Here is a 23,216-nt window from a genome sequence, read left to right as displayed (position 1 = left end):
CTTCTGTTTTTTATACTTGCTGTTAAATACACTAATGGATGATGTTCATCTAATTGTGGTAAGTTTCATTTTTTTTAAGGCAAAACTTGTTTGAACTTAATGAAGTTGTGTAAAAATGTAATAACTTGTCATGCACAAACATACTCACATATCAATGAATATTATTAATTCTCCACCAAAATGTCACACTAACATTCATATTTTAACAGAATTAAAATAATTATAATTAAGAAAAACATGGTTACTTAATTTGACGTAGTAAAAAAAAAAAAAAATACAAAATAGCATCCAAACTAAAAAATTCATAATTTACTTAAATACTTTTACTAAGATTAAAATACCCAGTTTTTAACTATAAAATAAGACAATTTTAGAGTGTTTGTGAGCTATTTAATATTGAGTATTTTTTAAAATTTGTGTCATGACAACTATGTAAGAGCATTTGATATTAGGTAACTATCCCGGGTTGAATTGTATCCTCCCAAATTTCATGTCCACCGGGAACTTTGTTGGTGACCTTATTTGGAAATAGGGTCTGTGCAGATGTAATCAAGTTAATATGAGATCATACTGGAATAGACTAGACCCTAAATCCAATATGACTAGTGTAGTTATAAGAAGAGGAACATTTGGCTACTACAAGCCAAAGAATGCCAAGGATTGCCATCAACTACCCAGAAGCTAGAAAAGGCACAGGAAGATTCTTCTCTAGAGACTTTGGAGGGAGCATGGCCCTGCTGACACCCTGATTTCCAACTTCCAACTTCCAGAATTGTGAGAGAATAAACTTCTGTGTTTTAAGCCACGCAGTTTGTGGTACATTGTTATGGCAGCCCTAGGAAACTAATACAGAAACTATATTTTCTGAGAAATCTGGTGGCATCTTTTTAATACCTCCCAGTTAGTTAGGCTGTCATCCCGCCAGGACTCACACAGGGGCCGCCCTGCTGTCTGGTCATGATCAACACTAGTTCTGATTGACTGCAGCCAACTCATTCAGACTGGTTGATGCCACTACCATAGGTTGTTAAATATTTTGAATATCCTTCCTGCCTGTAAAGTAAGCTATTAGGCATCGAATACTATCATCTTCTATTATTTCACTAAAGTTCTACATTTTGTAGATGGAATTATTGTTTTAAATTCTAGTGAAAGCTATTCTCGTTTCTACTAGATTTGAACCAGAAAGATAAAACCCTGGCAGTGTTGGCAGCCATCATGTGATTAAATGGAGCCTGAGAATAAAGCCAATGTAGAGGAAAGCAAGGCCATAATATGCAGAGACCAGATCCTGATTACACTATTTATACCAATCATACCTGAAGCTAGCTCTACCCTCAAATTTTTCAATTACATGGACCCCAAAAGTCCCTTCTTTGCTTCACCCAACTTAAGTTGGATTTTCTGTCACTTGTAACCAAAATAATCTTTTTATAAAGTGACCTATATTGCATTTAGTAGTTTAAAATGAGACTTTCTACTGTATTATATTATCACTCTCATTATGATAATCAATACCTGATTATATAAAAGATTTACCAAATACAATAAAACCATAATAGTATGTGTTTCTGAGAAAAAGTACTCACAGTCTGCAATTTAAAAATAATCTAGCGACTTTGTAGCCAGCAACTTTGCTAAGTTTGTTTATAGACTATTTTTGATTTTATAATTATAATATTTGTATCATCCATTAATAAAGATGTTTTCAGGGCTTCCCTGGTGGCGCAGTTGAGAGTCCGCCTGCCGATGCAGGGGACGTGGGTTCGTGCCCCAGTCCGGGAAGATCCCACATACCGCGGAGCGGCTGGGCCCGTGAGCCATGGCCGCTGAGCCTGCGTGTCCGCAGCCTGTGCTCCGCAACGGGAGAGGCCACAACAGTGAGAGGCCCGCGTACCGCAAAAAAAAAAAAAAAAAAAAAAAGATGGTTTCACTTCTTTTCCAAAAAAAAATTTAAAAAAATAAAAATAATCTGCAACAGAGAAAAAAAATCATAGGATATTCAGAGAAAAGTCAGAGCTAAACTGTGTGTACTGAGTATAATTCATCAAATGAGGATAAATATTCTATTTCATATTTTCTATACCTGAGTGCTGGTCATACAACCTCTTCCTAAGGGAAGCTACAATTTAGTAAAACTCTAATTACAATGCAAAATACACCTCCTTTGACATCAAAGAGGTGAGTCAGAAATTCCTGTATACCTATGTTATAAAATCTAAATAAATTATCTGGTATCTTTTAAGATAGAGACATTATTTTCAGTATTATTTATAATTTAAGCAATTTAAATCTCTGTTTTAGGCAATTTCTGATACTATTTATTAGTGTCTATAGGGAGGTGCAAAAGAGTTTTTGACTCAGCCTATATTTGGTCATGGTGATTTTCTTTTCAGTATCAATCTCTTAATAGTCAAGATTAGCCTTGAAAAATTAAATATAGAAAAAGGAGAGTTTTATAGCATTTCAAACATTTACTTCCACATAAGTAGGCCTTTCTCCCACATCATTTTAATTTAAGGCAGAAAAAGTTTTATTCTTCGCTGTTGAAGGATGCTTTTTTAGAGACAACAAACATAAAGGTATGAAAACTGCCCTCTGAACTGGCACTACAGTAAATCAAGGCCAGTAAACAAAGTTGAACTCAAACCTCCCCCTGAAAATTCCAGTGGACATTCTGCTCTAGCTTCCCTGCATTCTTTTTCTACTTACAATTTAACATTAACCTCCTTTAATTTTTTAACATTGATTAGTTTTACTTCCTCCAGTTGATCCTAAGATCAGGGCCTAGTCCCCATCCCTAGAGAAAGAAAGGCTGCAAAGGGAAGCCAGGGTCCTTACTCTAGAATCTAGACTGTCCTCCACATAAAAACCTCATCCCCACAGAGTCTGAAAACACCCCGGACCTGCATGGGAGGAGGTGGAACAAAAGGAACCTTACAGCTTACCCAGTTCAACCCTCCTGCTTTAGCGATAAGAAGGTGAAGGACTGAAGCACTTTTAAGCTGCCTTACAGCTAATTAGTGGCAGAGCTAGAAGTAGAAGGCAAGCCTCTTGGCCTGTGTTCTTTCTACTACACTAAGCAACTTCTGCCAGAGAGCAGAATCATGGTAGAAAGATCTTTACCTATGCTCGCGGACTGGTATACGCCAGGCTCTGCACATGGAATAACAAGCTCAAGCCACTCAAAGTGCGGTCTGGGGACCAGCAGCCTCAGGGTCACCTGGGAGCTTGTTAGACATGCAGAATCCCAAGTCCCACTTCAGACCTTCTGAATTGGAATCTGTATTTAACAGGATTCCAGGTGATTTGTGTGCACATTTGGAAGCACTGAGGCAGGGAGCACTGCAATCCCTGCGGGACAGCAAACTGACTGCATTAAACAGTGGTTCTCAGCCCTAGCTGCACATCTGAATCATCTGAGGAGTTTTCAAAATGCTGTTGCTGGGGTCCACCCTCAGACTGGTGAAGTAAGAATCTTCCCAGTAGCCTCTAATGAAAAGCCAGGGTAGAGAACCACTGCACTAAATTCACTGGAGTCCCCTTCTGAACTCTGAGAACAGAGCCAACCACAGACTCTGCAGCTGCCTCTGCAGAAAAGGCCACAAACAGCTCCCAACTTTCAGGAATTCCAGGGCTCACTCGGAGCACTCCACATACTAAACTTGCCTCTGTGGATGCTCATCTTGGAGCTTCGACTGTGCTGAGACTGCTTTTTATATGGTCTTCACTACCACCTCAAACCCTACTCTCTGGCAACTTGCCCAGCCTTGACCTGGTCATCTGTAACAGCCAGTAATCTCATAACTTAAAACCTTCCCATGTCCAACTACACTTCTGCCATCAGGACTCCCTGCTGCCCACTGCCACGAAGCAGGTTGCTCCACAATGTCACTGTAGAAGAGAAACTAATAGGAAATGCAGGTGCTGTATGTAACCCAGACACCACTAATAAAAAGAGAACACATCCTCACAGTCAAAACTCCTCAGGTCATCTAGATGGAATGCCCTTCACCTTATGCCAAAACAAGGAATAAAGATTTAAATGAGGAAAACAATACCATAAATGTGTTCACAATGAAAACACTGGAAGATTATAAACTCCTTTATCTATCTATCTATCTATTTATTTATTTTGTGGTACGCGGGCCTCTTACTGCTGTGGCCTCTCCCGTTGCGGAGCACAGACTCCGGACGCACAAGCTCAGCGGCCATGGCTCATGGGCACAGCCGCTCCGTGGCATGTGGGATCTTCCCGGACCGGGGCACGAACCCGCGTCCCCTGCATCGGCAGGCGGACTCTCAACCACTGCGCCACCAGGGAAGCCCTATCTATTTATTTTTATTTTTTTATTTTTTATTTTTGGCTGTGAGGCTTGCAGCATCTTATTTCCCCGACCAGGGATCAAACCCGTGCCCCCTGCAGTGGAAGCACAGTCTTAACCACTGGACTATCAAGGAATTCCCTAAAAGTTTTTAAAGGATATTTAAAAAGTAAATAAAAATCTTGAAGTCATGTAAAATAATGATAAATTCTACTGCATGGAAAAAATTCTAAACACCATAAAGTCAAAAGGCAAATATTAAAATGTGAAAAAAAGATCTGTAGCTCAAATCATAGAAAAGGACTAATTTTTTCAATATATAAATAGCTTTAATTTCCTCAGCATATTAATAGTTCTCACAAACCAATAAGAGGAACAGCCCAATAGAAAAATAAGCAAATGATATAAATAGACAGTTCACTAAACAGGAAGTATACATGGATTTTAATCATATAAAAATATGTTCAATGTTACCCATAAGAAAAATGCAAATTAAAACTATGTGATACCATTTTTTACCTATCAGACTGGCAAAGATCAGAAAGCCAAAGTGAAATACACTCTGTAGACAAAGATGTGGATAAAACAGGCAGGCGCTCTCATACATTGCCAAGGGCAGGGTAGTTTAAATTAGTATAACCTCCCTGTAGAGCAAGTTGACAATAACTATCTAAACTTAAAATGCACATACCTTCCATCCAGAAATGCTACTTCCAGGAATTTATCGTACAGATACAATTGCATATGTAGAAAGTAAAATTCATGCAATGATATGTATTAAAGTATTGTTTTAATAGCACAGTATTGGAAATAACCTAAATGCCCATAGGTGAGGATTGGTTAAATAAATTATAGTATATCCAAATAATAGAATGCTATGCAGTCATAAAAAAGTGACTATAAGTATTCATATGGAATAATAACCAAAATAGATCATTAAGTTAAAAATATGCAGAACAGCATGTATATATGTATATTATCCTACCATTTGTTTAAATATAAACGCATATGCTTGTGTACATTGAAGATATCTGAAAGGACACCCAAGACATTGGTATGAGTAATGACCTCTGAGGTTTGGGTAAGGAGGGTGGGAAGGTTAGGAAGGAAACTTACTTTTTTAGTGTACAAACCCTTTTGTGCCTATATACAAAAAACACTTCATGTTAAACAAATACTTCATTGATTGCCTTTTGAACATATGCCTCCAGGCCAGCGCAATGCTGCAATGGATTCCAACGTGAACTTTTCAGGAGAAAATGTTCTGGAGGCCTTATAGAACCCTAGAGAGACGGCCTTATAGAACCCTAGAGAGACAACCAAGTTTTCTAGTGTAGTACTGACTGCATACTAAGGATTTCCTAACAGAACATGTTTAGGTCTGCTTTCCTACAAGCTGTCAAAAGCTATGCCACTCAGACAGTTATGTTATGCCTGCTGGAATCGAGCTACCCAAATAACTATGGGGCTCTTGTAGCTGAATTTTAATAAGCTTTTAACAATCTACTCTAGAAAAACACTGCTGTCTAAAAAATTAGGTGGTTATCTAAGAGCCTCAGCCCTGCTTTGGAATAAAGGATTGCATATAGGATGTAAACTCAAGTTAACTGCCCATAATGATCAGCTGCAGGAAGGGCTTGTCAAGGCCACTGGGGAGGAATTAAGACAAGAGGAAGTTTCTACGTCACTGCTGGCACTGAACAAACAACAGGACCTTCAAGGCCAATGGAACCCTGAGGAACAGGCCAAACCTAAGCCACAGATCTCAAGTGGTTATTCTTTCCTCTGTAAGAGATCAAACCAATACTACCAGTAACTGCCCAGAGCTAATTAATCTTGGGGTCAAAAAAAAAAAAGAAAAACTGCTGCTGAAAAGCAAAGCTTACACTGGGTAAGTCAGACACTAAACTAATATCTGTTCATTTTTTTAAAGCCTGAAAGTTAGATGGTGTATGAAGGTAACTGTTAAGGATTTAGAGATCCTCCAGAACACAATTTTGAATATATTAAAACGTCTCCTCGTGCCCCAACCCCCACCCAATCTCACTAACCGATACTGCTACACCTTCCCAATATGTTTGTGGATGTTGACCATGGCTGACTCTGATGTCTCTGAGTCAGTATCAAGAGTGACCAGATCCAGTCAAAGTGATTCATGGGTAACTGCCAGCTTTTGACTCAGGCAAAAATTCAAAAGAGCAAAAACTCAAGAAACCAAAAACCCAAAAGTAAAAGTAGGTATATAACATATTTCACCTTTGAAAAAGACCTTGGTCTTCTCCTTGGTCTTGTAGTATTTTGGAGTTTATTAAACATGACACAGCCATTTATTGAATAGTCCACCAATACCTTCTCCATACTTTCTGGGGGAGAGGGTTGGAGATACACCTCAGATAATAATAAATTCCAGCTGAGGGAGCAGCAGCTGTCCTTCTGGGAAAGAATTAAATCTTCTTCTGGATGTGTGGTCGCATCCAACAGAGGCCCATACCCCTTTGCTTCACCATTTGCACAACATAACCCGTTATGATTGTTGCCTTTATCTGTGTGACCTAAGGTGTGAATGACTACTGAACACATTGGTTCACTACCTGGGAATTAAACCACAAAACATGGTGACCATTGGTCCTTAATTGGAGGTTCTCTGGCTCTGCCCAGTTTAAAAGAGCTTTTTCTTAGCATGGTCATGGTATGAAACTAAAAGAGAATCTGTGGGATTTTAACTTGAAATATTCTCTCTAAGGCAGCCATGTGTCAGAGGGTTATACGGCCTTCTCTTACAATACTTAGTTCAGCAGTTACTCTTGTTTACATTAGCATACTCATTACAGACTCTTATTAGGTTTAAAGTTCTAATCAACCTATAAACAAAGCACAGAGGACTAATTATAGTTACTGAACAGAATCTAAATATTATAAATCTTGATGATGTAAAAATAGTAATATAATTAATTTAAAAATCAGAAGGAGGAACAGAAAGGAATGTGGGATATAGTATAAGTACTCTAAATTCCTCATCTATCACAGCAGGAATCAATAGTTACTATCCAAAAATGAAAAATCAGGAATTAAAAGTATTGATATATTGTTAAAGGTTACAGGGATCACTGTGAGCATAACTGAGTTATTCGTCACCAATAGGGGTTCCTTTAAACAAATTTAAATCATCCATATGATGGAATACTATGTAGCTATCAGTAATAATGAGATAGTTCTATATATGCTCACAAAGAAAGATGTCCATTATGTACTGTTAGGTGGAAAAAGTAAGTTACAAAACAATGATCCCACTTTCGTAAATATGTTATAAATGTACGTATATTTACATGTGCATAGAAAATAAACTACAAAATTGAGTCAGAGGAGAGGGAAGGAAATATTTTCATCTGTATTTTATATATCTATATATTATTAGAATTTTTACAATGATCATGTATTGTTTTACCTTGTAAAAGTTATTTAATTAAATATAAAAATCCAATCCATGAAAGAAAAATGTAATACTGTGCTTTCCTTCCACTCTCTGCAATCATTAATACTCTAAGAACCATAAAATGTTCTTGCATACAATATTAACTTTTATTTTCTCTCCTTTTTAAACTTACCCTCTAGTTGCTAAACCAAAATAAGGCCAATACTTCTTTCCTAGGTCACTACCTAATTATGGTATACCTTCACTTTGCTTCTCAAGTGGACATTGTTTTATACCACTTAGGGCCTTCAATTTTCAATTCCATTCAATAAAGACATATTGAAAACCCCAGCACTGTGCTCATTTTAGTTAGTTTTCCTACAATAGTCCAACTCCCTTTCCCTGACAGGACTCTTAGACCTACCCTACCAAGTCCCTCTGCTTTTTACCTCTAACCCCTTCTGACTTCCTAGATGAGCAGTAGAACGCACTGCTCTCCCCTTCCCCAAAGGCAGGTCAAAGCACAGCAAGCACCTGCTGTATAAAAAAATAAATAAAATAAAATTCAAAAATTAGAAGAAAAAAAAAGCACAGCAAGTGCAGTGACCCCAGGGAATGAAGAGCAGAAGAAAATCAGCCACTTGTTAGCCCAGAAAAGAGGAGGTTACTGGACCAATTTGATGACCTTATTGGGGAGAGGGGGCAGGGATGAGCACACACGCATACCTGTTGATGTGTACTTGCACAGCCTGCTTATTTCATGCAAATTTTTAAAAAGTGGTTATAGTTTAAATAATGCTAAATCCCTCTCTTTCTTGGAGCCAAAGCATCAAAAGTTAGTTTAGATCACATTGGTTCCATTTTCTTTATTAACACTTTCAACAGATATCTCTACAATGTTGTTTCACTATTAAGCATTTTTGTGGAATTTCATTCTCTTTTCCCTCTTTCACATTTGAATAATTTTTTTTCAGGTTTTCCAAACTGCCCATTTTGATTTTTCAACTTTCAGTTCATAAATGTGGGACCTCCATGTGTACCCTCATACTTTTTATTATATTGAACAATTTGGTTCTGCTTCCAAGAGCATTCCTACTTATTTGTGCCCAAGGATTGGCCAACAAATGCTATAACTGATTGGAGAGGAGATGGGGGCCTGCTATAGAAAAAAATTTTTTTCTCTCTTTGTTTCTACTTTCAATTTAAGTTTGTAGAGATTTTACCATATTTTGTTTGCTCTAGATGAAATGTTCTCAAAGGTTTATCACTGCTTTTCTAATATCATAGATAAAATAAGAAAACAAAGATGACCCAAGTTCTAGCTTCTCCATCTTGATTTCTAAATTTAAAGTTACTCCAAATCTTATTCCTCTAATAAATAATATTTTTATAAAATTACCTGTTATAAGGGAATTATTCAAGGAAATTAAGAGTATTAAAGTAATTTTGTACTTAATAAAATAAATTGAAAGAAATTCTATAGACAGTAGCAAATTATCAGGGTAGCAAACTGTCACTTTCATTTCAAAGCACTGTCCTTGCAAAGCCATACAAATAATTTATTAAGTTTCCTATTTTTTCATGAAATGAAGGATGCCTGATCTTAAGCAGTTTTACTGAGAAAAGGATCCTGCTGTGTGGGTGGGAAGAAGGAAAGGAAGGTGAGAAAGGCCTTCCTGGCATGGGTGCATACAAAATACCGCAAAATGGCTGGCTTAAAACAAAAAAGATTACTCTCACAGGTCTAGATCTGGAAGCTAGAAGTCTGAAATCAAGGTATCGACAGGGCCATGCTCTCTCTTCAGGCTCTAAGGGAGAATCTTTCCTTGTCTCCTTCTAGGTACTGGTTGTTGCCTACTTATAGACACATCATTCCCATTTCTGCCTCTGTATTCATATGCCTTCTTTCCTGTGTGTCTGTATCTCTGTGTCCAGATTTCCCTCTTCTTAGAAGGACATCAGTCAGATTGCATTGAGGACACACGCTAATCCAGTATGGCCTCGTCTTAACTTGATTACATCTGCAAAGACCCTATTTTCAAATAAAGTCACATTCACAGGTTCTGGGTGGACATGAATTTGGGGGGACACTATTCAGCCCAGTACAGGTGAAGAGGCAGGAAGAGGTGGGAGAAAGGCAGTCCCACAGCTCCTGCACCTAACACAGGGGTAGTTGCCCAGAACAGCTGAGGGAGGCCAGTGTTTCAGAAGCTGTTTCAACCTGAAGATACTAGGCCAGATTCTCACGGCTGTTGCGGGAAAACAAAAGGGCTTTGACCAATAACGGGGATGAAAGTACTGACAGCTTTTACAGAAGGCTGCACAGTAGTACACTCACTGTTTTTATGCATGGGACCTGGATAATGTGAGATTGAAGACTTTACTGGAGTCATCCTACGTGCCAAAAAGAGCATTCAATATCCACTACTTGGATCAAAACCAGAAACGTGGCAAACTCAAACTGCTGGCAAAGAAGAGTGAAGAGGAGGAAGGAGAGAGGGAGGATGTTGTCCACTCAGCCTTTTTTATTGATGTAACAAAAGTTTCCTGACATATTTTCCAGAATTAGTCACAATCTCTGCCCTCATAGTCATTTCCATTCCAAGCCTGTGCGTGTTTAAAGCTCTTATACTGATTCCCTCTCTTTCTGTATCTTCCATCAGAACTCCTGCTTCCCATAGCTTGACATTAGCAGGTTGCCTCTGCATCAAGGCAGGAGTTGTGTGAAAGCCAGGTGGACACAAGAAGGAGGAGAAGCTCACCACCTCACCCCACACTTATGCTACAAATCTTAGAGAGTCTTTCCTCATTTCCATGAATTAATCATGTTCTCGCCATGCTGTGTTCCCAACCATAGGTTTAGAAACAGACCAGCTGAATTGATGGTCATGTATCTAACAGAATCTTAGCTTAAAACCAGTATTCATTAAATTTACATTTCATATAATAAGGCGATAGACTGGTATCCTTCAAGAATTTTTGCATTCGTCTAAGTGTTTCTTTGGTCTTCTAGCCATGATAGAATAACAGAGACTAGATCTACTCTCCCATCTTAAACAACTAGAAAACCAAACAAAAAATATATGAAATTGGGGTTTGAAGATGTTGGACACAGGCAGTGTAGGACAGTGATCTCTGAGGAAAAGGAAATAAACAAGGTAAGCTCTACAAATGTCCCAGCTCACTGCCTGAAGAAAGTTCTCAAAGAAAAAGATTAAAATGGCAAATGATTTCATTGTTTGTTTAAATAATCTAAGAGAATCAACAGAAAAAGCAATAAAATAAGAGAGTTTCAGAGAGTGGCCAGGAAAACGATCAATATATAAAAAATCAGTAACTTTACAACTGTAGCAATAATCAGTTAAAATCATAAAGATAAAATACACTATTCCTGGTACAAACACAAATTGTCAAATATCCAGGAAAATACCTATCATTATGTCAAGGAAACTCTATAACTGTACTGTAGGACATGAAAATAATCCCAACAAGCTTTTTATGAAACTTGTAAAATGATTCTAAAATTACTTTTAAAAGAAAATGCATGGGGTAATTAATTTTTAAAAAACAATGAATGATAGGATTATTAGATATCAAAACCAACTAAAGAGCACTAGTAATAATTAAAATCTATGTTATTATGACAGAAAAGAAAAATAGATCAGGGATTAGAGTATGGAGTCTAGAAATAGACACATTTACATGTTGGAATTTAATATATGATAAAAAGAGAATTTGGATCACAGATGGAAGAATGGATGAGTCAATAACGAAATGAAGTCAAGCAGTTCACCATTAAATAAAATAAACAAACTACATTACCACATCTCACAATCTCTAAAATAAATTCCAGATGGATTAAAGCCCTAAACATAAAAAATAAACTAATAAAGGTCTAAAGGAAAATATAAGAGAATATTTTCTTAATTTGAAGTTAGGAAAGAGTTCCTGAGCAAAACACCAACCCAGAAGCCATAAAGCAAAAGACTGGCAGATTTATTAAATATTAAAAAACTCCTGTTTGACAAATGATACTATTAACAAAGTCAAAAGAGAAGTGACAGTCTGGGAAAAAATATTTGCAATACATATAGGAAATGAAGGATTGATAGTCGTAATATATAAGTTACTTCTACAATTCACTATTACAAAGATAAACAACTACAGTAAAAGAGACAAAGGGCATAAACAAGAAATTCCTAGAAGAAATACCAGTGACCAATAAGCATATAAAAATATGCTCAATACCAATGTAATGAGGAAAATGCAAATTGAAACAATATATCATTTTTCATCTTTTAGAATGAAAATTTTTAAAAATCAGTAATATCTCATAGTCTAGAGAGTATGAGAAAATGGGCATACTCGTATACTATTTAAGAATATAAATTGCTCCAGTCAGGAGAGAAATTTTGCCTTTCTCTTTCACTCATTTATTCATTCAACAAATATTAGCACTTAGTTCATATAACATGGTGTGCTAGGCCCTAGGAATACAGCAGTGAACCAAACAGACAGAAGTTCTTGCCCTCAGGCAGCTTGCACTCTGGAGGAACAGATGCAGGGCGAAGAAGATAACAACTGAATATGTACAGTAGATGGTTTTAGTGCAATAAAAATAAATAAATTAGAGTGAGGGGGACTGAAGTGATAGGGATAGGAAGATGCTATTTTACATATGGTGGACAGACAGGGGGACCTTGCTGATAAGGTGAGGGATGATTTGACTGAAGTAGGGAATAAGTCATAAAGCTACCTTTATGAACACACTAGACAGTGGGAATGAGCTGCACTTAGACTCCATAGTGGAAACAGCAGAGATAGTATATGGCTGGAGCAGAGTGAAGGAGCATGAAAATGATGGAATTTAAGACTAGAGAGGAAAGGGGTGCGAACAATTTAGGCCATGCAAGTCATGGTCAGAGCTTTGGATTTTACTCTGACAAAGACCGGAAGCCACTGGAGGATTCTGAGGCACAGACTGTTATGATTGTACTCACATTTTTAAAAGATCACTGTAGCTGCTGTTTAGAGACCAGATTCCTAATGGGCATTAGTTAGGAAGTTATTGCAACAGGCCAGGCGAGAAATAATGGCAGCCTGGGCTACAGTGGTGCAGTGGAGGTGGTGCGAAGTGGTTGATTATGGATATATTTTGAAGATAGAGTTAGTAGGATTTATTAATGGATTAAACATGGGATGTAAGAGAAAGAGAGAAGTCAAGGGGAATGCCAGGTTCCTGTCCCTAGCAACTAGAAGCTAATATTTACTGAAATAGGGAAATTTGTGGAAAAAGTAGGTTGTGAGGGAGAGGGGGAAGGATAAGTGAAAGTGAGTTAAATGTGCTGCCTCATAGACACTCAAATGTATGTCAGGTTGCTGGATATAAAAGCCTGAAGTTCAGGGACATAATAGGTGTTAAAAATACAATTTCAAGAGTCATCAGTGCATATATAGTATTTACAGCCAAGGAGCTGGGTAAGATCTCCTAGAGAAAGTGTCTAATTGGAGAAGAGAAGTCCAAAGATTGAGCCCTGGGGCACTCCAGAGTTGAGCTATTGGGAGATGAGGAGGAAGCAGCAGAGGAAGCCACTAAGAATAGTTGAGAGGTAGAAGGAAACCACAAGGTCAGCGTCTCAGGCACCGAGGAGTAGTTCAAGAAGGCAGTGATAGCTGTGCCAATTTTTCAGCATCTGTCAAAATGTCAAGTGAGCATACCCTCTCATTCAATAATGCTATTTATCTATTCTACAGAAATAAGAATAAGTACACATAAAAATTGTTTTGCATGGACATTTATTAAAGTATCATTTGCCATAGAAAATTAAATGCCCATCAATAGAGGAAAGCTTAAATTATAGTGCATCTGAACAAGAGAACAAAATGTAACAATTAAAAAAACCTGGCAGATAGAAGTTATTGATATGGAATAACCTCTGGATATTAAGTTAAAAAACTACTTTAAAAACAATCATATGAAATGATTGATTCCACATATATGGAAAAAGAAAACATATATGTATATGTTACCTGCAGGGCAGGTAGGACAGTGTGATGAGAGAAAGCATGAGCTCCAAATCAGACTTCCTCAGATATAAATTTGGCTTGTTACCGTGAAAAAATTTCTTAACTTTTCTGACCTTCCTCTCTTCTATAAAATCCCTCAAATGGCGGTTCTAAGGATTAAATGAATTAATATACAAAAAAGATCAGTGTCTGGCATACAGTAATCCCTCAATAAGTGTTAGATATGAATAATGTCTTAATAGTGTACATTATAATATATAATAACCATATATATGAGTGCATAGGAAGAGATTTTGAAGTTTACTCTCCAAACTGTTAACACTGGTTTTCTCCAAGGAGAAGTTTGGGACTGGGAATTGGCAGGGGGATGAGAGGTAGCTGAAAGGCACTTAAAACATTTTGACATGTATGTCTAAATTACTTTCATTTTTAATAATATACTAGTGCAGATTTTTACAAAAGTATACGTGCATTTCTTATGAAATTTTTAAACTTTTTTTTTTAATTTAGAGAAGAGAAAAGAACAGTAAACATTTATGGACCTCAAAAGCTATTGCAATTTCTATTCAGCTGACATCAAAAAAGATAAATCAAAGAATTGGGATAATGTGAAGCAGGTAATGTAACATTTTCTAGCCATTTCCAAGAAAGATACACAGACAGACTGTGGCAATAAAAATAGAAAAGACAGAAAAGAAGAGCCTGAATAATGAAATAAAGGGAAGAGAATGAAATCAAGCACAGATTCACAGACTCTGAGTCTAACCATTCAGGCAAACAAAAGCCCTACCTATCACACCTGAGAAAGGCAGTCACCCAGTGTCTCCTGACACATTTCCAGTGACACAGACAGCATGTGTCACCTTATATTAACCAAATATAGTCCCTCACTGATCCTACTTGTCTCATCCGAAGTAACACATTTAAGACTCTCTCTTCACCAAGACTGACTCTTGGCTACATATTCTGGCTCCACTACCTTGTCTGGGCGAGCCCAGCCCTGCCCAGTGTGGGCAGAGAGAGCACTCCAAGGAGCAGGCTGCTACAGCTGCTCCAAATCTAAAGCAAATACAGCTAAGATTCTTTCGAGTTAATGACGCCAACAGGTAGACTGTTAAGACAATGTGGATGTACAATTGCATGACTTCTGACTTTGACTAAATTCTGCTTGGAGAAACAACATGTATTTGCAGGAGACAAATACTAAAGCATACTCTATGCAGGCTCAACTTAACTCTTTTGTACATAACTCAATGTTTTTCATCACTTCTTTCTTTGTCTTCAGTACAAACCCTTCACCAGCTCCTTCTCAGACCTTCCCAAGGTAGAGCTCACTACTCCATGTATGGCTGTGCCTCTAATTACTATTTACTGCATTTGCATGTGTTTTTTCTCATTATAATGTCATTAGCATGTGAGGGAGCCTGGTTGCCAGGGCAACCAGGAGTGGTGAATGCACAGCACAGCCTTTAATGAAAACTTAACCCTACTTCGTTTAATTCCCACTGTGTTTTTTGGCTCACTTCACTTTTGTGGTCGCAAGAATGGAAATATCCTGCAGTTACCCCTTCTTATGTGGTGCTGCTCCAAGGTCTTGGGAACCTTTGTGTTCCCCTGAACATACGAACAACACTTTGTATTTCTCATAACTAACCCTGAAAACTTCCTGTGATAACAATAAATTCTCCTTCTGATCAACAGTGCTCACTCAACACAGTCCTTTGAATATCTAAAATAGTTTATTTTTCTCCAGACTAAATATTCTCAGGTTTTTCAAATTCGATGTTTTCTGCAGTCCTTATCCACCTAACGGCCCACCCCTGAAAACATTCTAAATTATCTGGTTGAGACCAAACTCACTCCTTCTATAGCATCCTGCCAATCTGGTAACCTTCTCAAAAGGAAATAGATTAGTTTGACATGACTTCTTTTTAGCCAGCCTACAAAGGTATGCTTATAAAAGCTAGGTATAATAATAATAATGGTTTATCAGATGATCAAATCAAGATTTAATTTAAAAGAAATCTCAGTCAGGCAAAAATGAGATGATATTTGGCATGAATAAAAGCAAAATCCTAAAACTAGGCTCAAAAATCCAGCTACACAAATACAGGAGCTCTGCTTAGCAGCAAAGCACACCTTTAAGCCACAAGATATAGATGCCTTCAAGTTCAATAGGAGCCAAAGTGTGACAGGCTGTCATGAAGGGATTTCTTAGAACTCAGTTTGTAATTGTTATGCTTGCAAGATAAAGTAAGGAGAACAAGGTCAACAGTATCGCAGAACTGTTTTAAGAAAGTAAATCTTGTATGAACCAGCAATTAATGACCACAGAAATCTATTATTTTCTGGTATCACTGTCTTTCACAATATGAGGAAAGACAGAAATAGTGGGGCCAGCCACTGAAGTAAGGCAGCCTGAGGAGTTAGAAGCCAATAGGAATTGAGCTCTCACTTCTGATGGAGCATACGTGAAGAAGGGGACCAGTGAGAATGCTATTGTCCAACAAAACCAGCAGCAATGATGGTAATGTTGTTTTGTCCAAAATGGTAGGCAGTAGCCACTTAAAATGCAGCGAGTGCAACTAGGAAACCACATTTTTCATTTTATTTAACTTTACTTAATTTAAATTTCAACTTGAATAGCCACATGTGGCTAGTGGCCACCATATTCTACGGCACAGCACATAAATGATGGGCTGCTGCAGAGTAAATGTTCTGATAACATTTTAAGATCAGACTATATTCTTTAGCTTTCCCCCAAACAAGCAACTGAAGTGGGACCCAGCAACATCCGAGTCACAGTCTAGGAGGAGGTCCTACTATAGCATCCACTGTAGGCCACATTCTCTACAGGAGAAGGCCCAAGTCATAAGAACAATCTGCCTGAGACCAGGGGTGGGAGTTTAGAAGGAGATGGGTGGTTAGTATTACTACAGACTTGAGAAGCAGTATGGCATAGAGTCAAGCACACAGACTTGAAAACCACACTGCCAGAGTTCAGAAACCATCTGTACAGCTATCTGGCTTAATCCAGCTTTGTCTGGTTCATCACCCTCCTGCCATCTATGCATCCCACTACTGCTGGCCCTTATCCCCCATATCAGTAAGACATAAGACACTACACATGCCCAGTTGGTAAATATATTTCCTGAAACTTTACCCTCTCCCAGTCCTTGCTTTTTACTCCATTTTCTGATATATCTTAGTTATTGAATTTGGGACCCATCACAGTTAGCATTCCTGCCTCAGCCTTCCAGATTGTCATATGATTCAGTCCAGTGCTTCCTAACCCTTTTCACATCATGACACATAAAAATTCATATTTGAACAGCAGTATAATGGAGTAAACTGTAGGGTATTTGGTGGTGTCTATATGAAAGCTAGTGAAAAAAATCTTAAATATATTTTCTTTATACTATACAATTATTACAGTCAATTCCCATTCCTACTCCCAGCCCCAGGCTAATCTACTTTCTGTCTCTACAGCAAGGAGTATTTATCACTTTTCTCCAAATGATGGAAACTCCTTTCTCATCACTAACCACAACTTGGATAATTCAAATCTAAACTGTACTTCAAAAGTGCCATCATTCAGTAAAACAAATAGATTTTCCTTTACTTTCATCAACAAATGAAATGTGAAAATTTCTTATGATAGTATGAATAATTGTAAAAACAAATGAAAAGCTGCTTTAACCAGTGAAGCAGCTTTTCCTTAAGTATACAAGATGTTGCTCTACTTGTCTTCATAATCATTCTTTACTATTCAAACTGTGACACAGACTAAATACCACAAGTGAATCTTTTTTAACTCCGTATTTCCAAGGCTGAATTTTTTGTTTGTCTGCGGTACACGGGCCTCTCACTGTTGTGGCCTCTCCCGTTGCGGAGCACAGTCTCCGGATGCTCAGGCCCAGCGGCCATGGCTCACGGGCCCAGCTGCTCCGCGGCACGTGGGATCTTCCTGGTCCGGGACACGAACCCGTGTCCCCTGCATCGGCTGGCGGACTCTCAACCACTGTGCCACCAGGGAAGCACCTCCAAGGCTGAATTTTTGACTTGAATCCATAAATTTTATCAGTACATGTGAATACGTTATCATGAGGTCCTGGCAATTTTCTATTAATTAGGTTCATTCATTCAGCTAATTATGTTTTTCTTTTTTTTTTTTTTTGCTACACCGCATGGCTAGTGAGAAGAGTACAGAGTCCTAACCACTGGACCACCAAGGAATTCTCTAAGGTTTTTTTTTTTTTAAATATTTATTTATTTTGGCTGCATTGGGTCTTCATTGCTGTGCGTGGGCTTTCTCTAGTTGTGGCGAGCTGGGGCTACTCTTCGTTGTGGTGCACAAGCTTCTCACTGTGGTGGCTTCCCTTGCCATGGACCATGGGCTCTAGGCGTGTGGGCTTCAGTAGTTGTGGCTCGAGGGCTCTAGAGCACAGGCTCAGTAGTTGTGGCGCATGGGCTTAGTTGCTCCGCAGCATGTGGGGTCTTCCCAGCCCAGGGCTCGAGCCCTTGTCCCCTGCATTGGCAGGTGGATTCTTAACCACTGCGCCAGCAGGGAAGCCCTAAGCTATTTTTTAAAGCCAAGTAACTACCTTTTAACAAATCTTCAAAGTAAGAATTGCTTACCAAAACAACTTCTAATTCTTTCATAAACTTTTGACAAAACTCTTTGTTGGACATCCTCTGCCCTTCAGTGGAAAGTTGTATTCCAATCCCATTTCTTCACATGAAGCCAAAAACAAATGTGAGTGAAGCAGCTTCAGTCACATTAGATTCACCATTTTGATATATGAGACTATGTGAAACTCATATACAGGCAAACTCTTACACAACAGAGTTTTTCTGTGAATAAAACATCGTATTATTTGAATCTCAGTGTTTTCACGACTCTTGATGTGTGGCCGTTATGCCGTCCTGTCACTGCAGTCACTCTACCAGTAATACAAATTCAAGCATGTTTCCATAATACCTTATTTATTTCAAAGTATGAATTTACCACCTTCAATATTTCATCCCCGGTAATTTGTTTTGGTACTTCTTTACAGAGAACCAATATTCCTCCTAGCGTTTCTCTTTAGGAATTCTACCTGTGCCAGAATTTGGCAGTTTCTAACATGTGTAGATTCACCAATGTGAAATAAAAGCTTGTTTGATTTAATAATAATCTGGATTAATTTTGTCTTTATGCCATCTGACATATCATCAATACATTTACAAGTATTATTTGAGAGTGCCACCTTCTCCATCTCTTTTGCTTTACTGGCCTAAGTTTCTAGCCTGGCTGGTAAAATGAGGGCTTCCATCCTTGTGGGAGGCAGTTCGGCTTCAGCTTTTAATGATGTGACCATGTAACTGGTTTATTTAGCTTAATCTAAATAAACTGAAATAGCTGGGGGTGAGGTGTCAGTGCAGTTTGCTTGGTACTGTGTCTTCATCTCATAACTTCTCCTGCCAGGAAGGCATTTAGGCTAAGGGGAAAAAAGTCACAGGCACATACATCAAAGTTTGAGATGATTCTCATTTCATTACCTAACTAGTGACTTCAACGTTTTTTCATACTGTGTTTCTTTGTGAAACTGATGGCTTTCCAGCTCTAATAAAAAGTTATCCATTAAGATGGAAAAGTAAGTACAATATCTGTAAAGTTTAAGTATTTGTTAAATATGAAGAATAGGGCCAATAGGCTTTTACAACCACATAAAACCTGTTTACAGGAATGAGAAATCTGTGTTCATTAAAATGTTTTAAAAACAAATTTCATGAAAATTCAAACAAATAGTCATTTATCACTCCAAAAATTAAAACTTTGAAATATTCACAGAATATATGTAATGCATAAACTGGTAGATATATGATTAAAATATTTTGACAATTTATTTCCTGAAACTAGAAAGCCTTTTAATTAATCAACTTAATTAAATTACATTCAATGATTATTTGATTTTTAGAAACAAATAATTTCCAAAAACAATAATTCATTACAAAATTCTAACAAGAATGTGACTTTGGCTAATTGTTAACACCAAAAGCAAAAACTAAGTATAAGTAAGTAAATAAATCAAAAGGCAACAAAATTCAATGTTTTATTTAGCAACACTTAGTATCAGAAAATGATAATAAAAGTAATAAAAACAATCATACATAAGTTCTGTCAGAAAAATTATAAAATGATGATGGTGATAGCAAAATTAAATTGAAATTAAAATACAAATATTTTACATGCATTAAAAAACAAAATTTTAAAAGATAAAAGCAACCCAAATATCCATCAAAAGATGAATGAATAAATAAAATGTAATATATATACAATAGAATATTATTCAGCCTTAAGAAGGAAGGAAATTATGACACATTCTATAATATGAATGAACCTTGAAGCCATTATGCTAAGTAGAATAAACCAGTTGCAAAGGACAAATATATGATTCCATTTGTATGAGGTAGCAGTCAAGTTCATAGAAACAGAAAGTGCAATGGTGGTTGCCTGGACTGGGCGGAAGGAGTTGTTTTGTGAGTAAAGAGTTTCAGTTTACTAAGAGGAAAAACTTCTGGAGAAGGGTGCTAGTAATGGCTGTATAACAATATGAATGTAGTGAATACTACTAAACTGTACTACTGAACTGAACCACTTAAAAATGGGTTAAGATGGTAAATCTTATGTATTTTTCCCATAATTTTAAAATATTTTAATTTAAATGCTTAAAATGGTACACTTTATGTTTTACATATATTTTTGTGGTATATATTTTATCACAATTTTAAGAATAAAAAAAAGCTTACTAATGACAAGTATATCACAAGTGTGTAATCAGACATACTGGAATGATTCAAGGTCTAATGTCAAGGGTAGGTGCAATGTGACGTGGATACTACAGAGAACCTCCAGGCCACAAGTACCACACCTAAAGCTTTTTGGTCCAAAATAATTACTGAATTTAGTTTACATAGGGAGCCATTCAAATAATACTCAAATATCATTTCAACTACTATAAATTTCTGAATGATGGTACAAAACACTGTTAATGAATTATGACTGTAGTATCCTGAGGCCCCTTGTAGCCTGTTCACGGCACAGCAGTGTGGCACAGCAATGTGCATGGCATGGCAATTAGGAAGCTCTGATCCAGTAGTCAACTTTCAGCTTTCTCCTGGATCAGCTTATCTCTCTCCCAAGCTCAGCATATTCTTGGACAATCCTCTGGGTAAGTCTCATTCCAGCTCAACCAGGGCTTGAGACCTGTGCTTCTTGCATGATAAACCCAGGATATCTCCCTTCCGGCACACCCTACCCTCAAGGGCAGAACCCACAGAGTGGCTACAAAGCAACTAATGCATCATAAGCAGCCTTAGTAGAAGCAGTATTCGGAACAAGGTGAATTATATGACCTCCTAACTGTAAGCCTCTATTTCTATGACTTATGAACATTTTTATGACTCGAGGTTATATAACATATAAATCTCAGCTTTATACTCTGATTGCTTGTCCAGGTATCAGCAATGAATAAAATGCATACCAAAGAGGCATGCCTCGTGATGATTTTTAGTAGCACTAAGATACGCTAGGTAAAACTGAAAAGTAAATGAAATTTGTCAATTGATGCTCTCCCATTTCTACTTCCCCTTTGTTGTCAAGGCCCACATAATGTCCCATGGTGGTCCAAAATTCCTGATCCTTCAAAAGTGCCACAAAGTACGTAATTCAGCTTTCTCTGTTCTTTCCTTTCCTCCACCTAAAACCTACCCTCATTTTAAAAGATATCTATTTGGCAATGGCCCACTTCCATTTGGACACAAGATCCTAGTCAGGCTTTTCTTATGAGATTTTCTTATGAGAATGTCAACACCAACTCTCACTCAGTGGTCACTAGAGCATATGGACCTGCACTTAATGGGAATCAGAATATCTCCACCTCAGGTTCTACTATGCAGCCCTTAGCTCATTAACCATTCAATACCATCAAGCTGTTCTGTTAGGGTATGGGAATTATAAATGATGGTCTTTCCTTTTTATTCAAATTTTAATATCTAATGTTATGTAATGGGGCAAAAGGACATAAATCAACATTTGAAAATCTCATCTTAGACCAAATGCTTTTCAAGCCATCTGTGGCGAAATATCAGGATTTTTATTTCCAATCTGTCATAGACATACTTTTGTGAAAAACACTAAAAATGGATTACTAGAAAAAATAAAAATTAAATTTAAAAATCCAAAACATACAAAATACAAGCCCCAATTAAAAAAAAAAAAGAACTTTTTTTAGAGTAGTTTTAGGTTCACAGCAAATTTGATAGGAAGGTACAGAGATATCCCATATATCCCCTGCCTCCACACATGCATAGCCTCCCCCATTGTCAGTATCTTTTTTTAATTTATATTTGACAGACATAAAATTACTCTGTCAAATTACTAACAAGTTTCTAAGTACTTGTTTTCAATTTCTTTACTTATCTCCTTGCATTGGTGCCAATCTAGGACCACACTGAGTAGCAATGCTCTCTCATCCCAACCCAAATATCTACCTCCATCCTATCACCAAACAATCCTCTCCATAAAGAAGCAGGAAGATAGAGGATGCCATATGCTATGGTTAGTGAAAAAGCTACTTGGGATATACACACATCTGCCATCTATAGATTTCTAATTCATGCAAGATGATCCTTTTTCATAAGCCATTCACCAATTGAATACACTTTCAGGTTTATGAGAGTAACACAGTCTAGGTGTCTCATATACACCTTTCATTTTGAAACCTCTCATTTTTTTAGGGTAGTTAAAATCCCTATTCTGGTTCTTGATTATTTACATAATAAAGATCCATTTAAATGCACATGCACTATATCCTCCTGAAGTCAGCAGGAGGTGAACATGAAGATCTGAGACCAAACTTCTCTGTATGTGTGCAAAGCATGTTTCCATTGTGCAACTGCTTTACAAATAAGAAATAAACGCTGGGTTTATAAGACTTGGAAGAAACGGTTTAATGGCCTTTGACTGTTTTCCATTACTGGAAAATTTACATGCTGAAAAGTAGCAAAAACCAGTGCAAAAGAATAAACAGTGGGCACACTTCAAGGGCTTGCTTCTTTTGAGGATCAGGAGTAAAATTGGGTTTTATTAGCTGTTTCATTAAGTTTTACTTTGAAGAAAAACAAACAGTGAAGGCATATGTGCAACATCTGATGAAAAAGGGATTTTATTCTAAACAGTCTCTACAAAACTCATTAATGTAACATTAAATGTGAAGACTTGTCTAGCAATTTAAGGATAATTTTACTCATTTTAGTTTATTTATAATTTCTGACACAGTTTATTTAACATATTCTAATCTTTAAATCACCATGTGCACTAAACTAATATATTAATTCTGTCTTTTCAATGACATTTTGCAATAATTATCTACAGCAACTGTTAAGGGCAATTAGTGTATGAAGTTTGT

At 37.2% G+C, this 23,216-nt stretch overlaps 1 protein-coding gene across 4 annotated transcripts in view; it reads right to left on the bottom strand.

Annotated features, from left to right (window-relative positions):
- Positions 1-23,216, bottom strand: part of ATG10 (autophagy related 10) — a 224,691-nt gene that overhangs the window by 167,687 nt on the left and 33,788 nt on the right. The window lies entirely within an intron of this gene.

The sequence above is a fragment of the Pseudorca crassidens genome, chromosome 3, assembly GCF_039906515.1.
Source record: "Pseudorca crassidens isolate mPseCra1 chromosome 3, mPseCra1.hap1, whole genome shotgun sequence".
Lineage (NCBI taxonomy): Eukaryota > Metazoa > Chordata > Mammalia > Artiodactyla > Delphinidae > Pseudorca > Pseudorca crassidens.
This window is presented reverse-complemented; position numbering and strand designations above follow the sequence as displayed.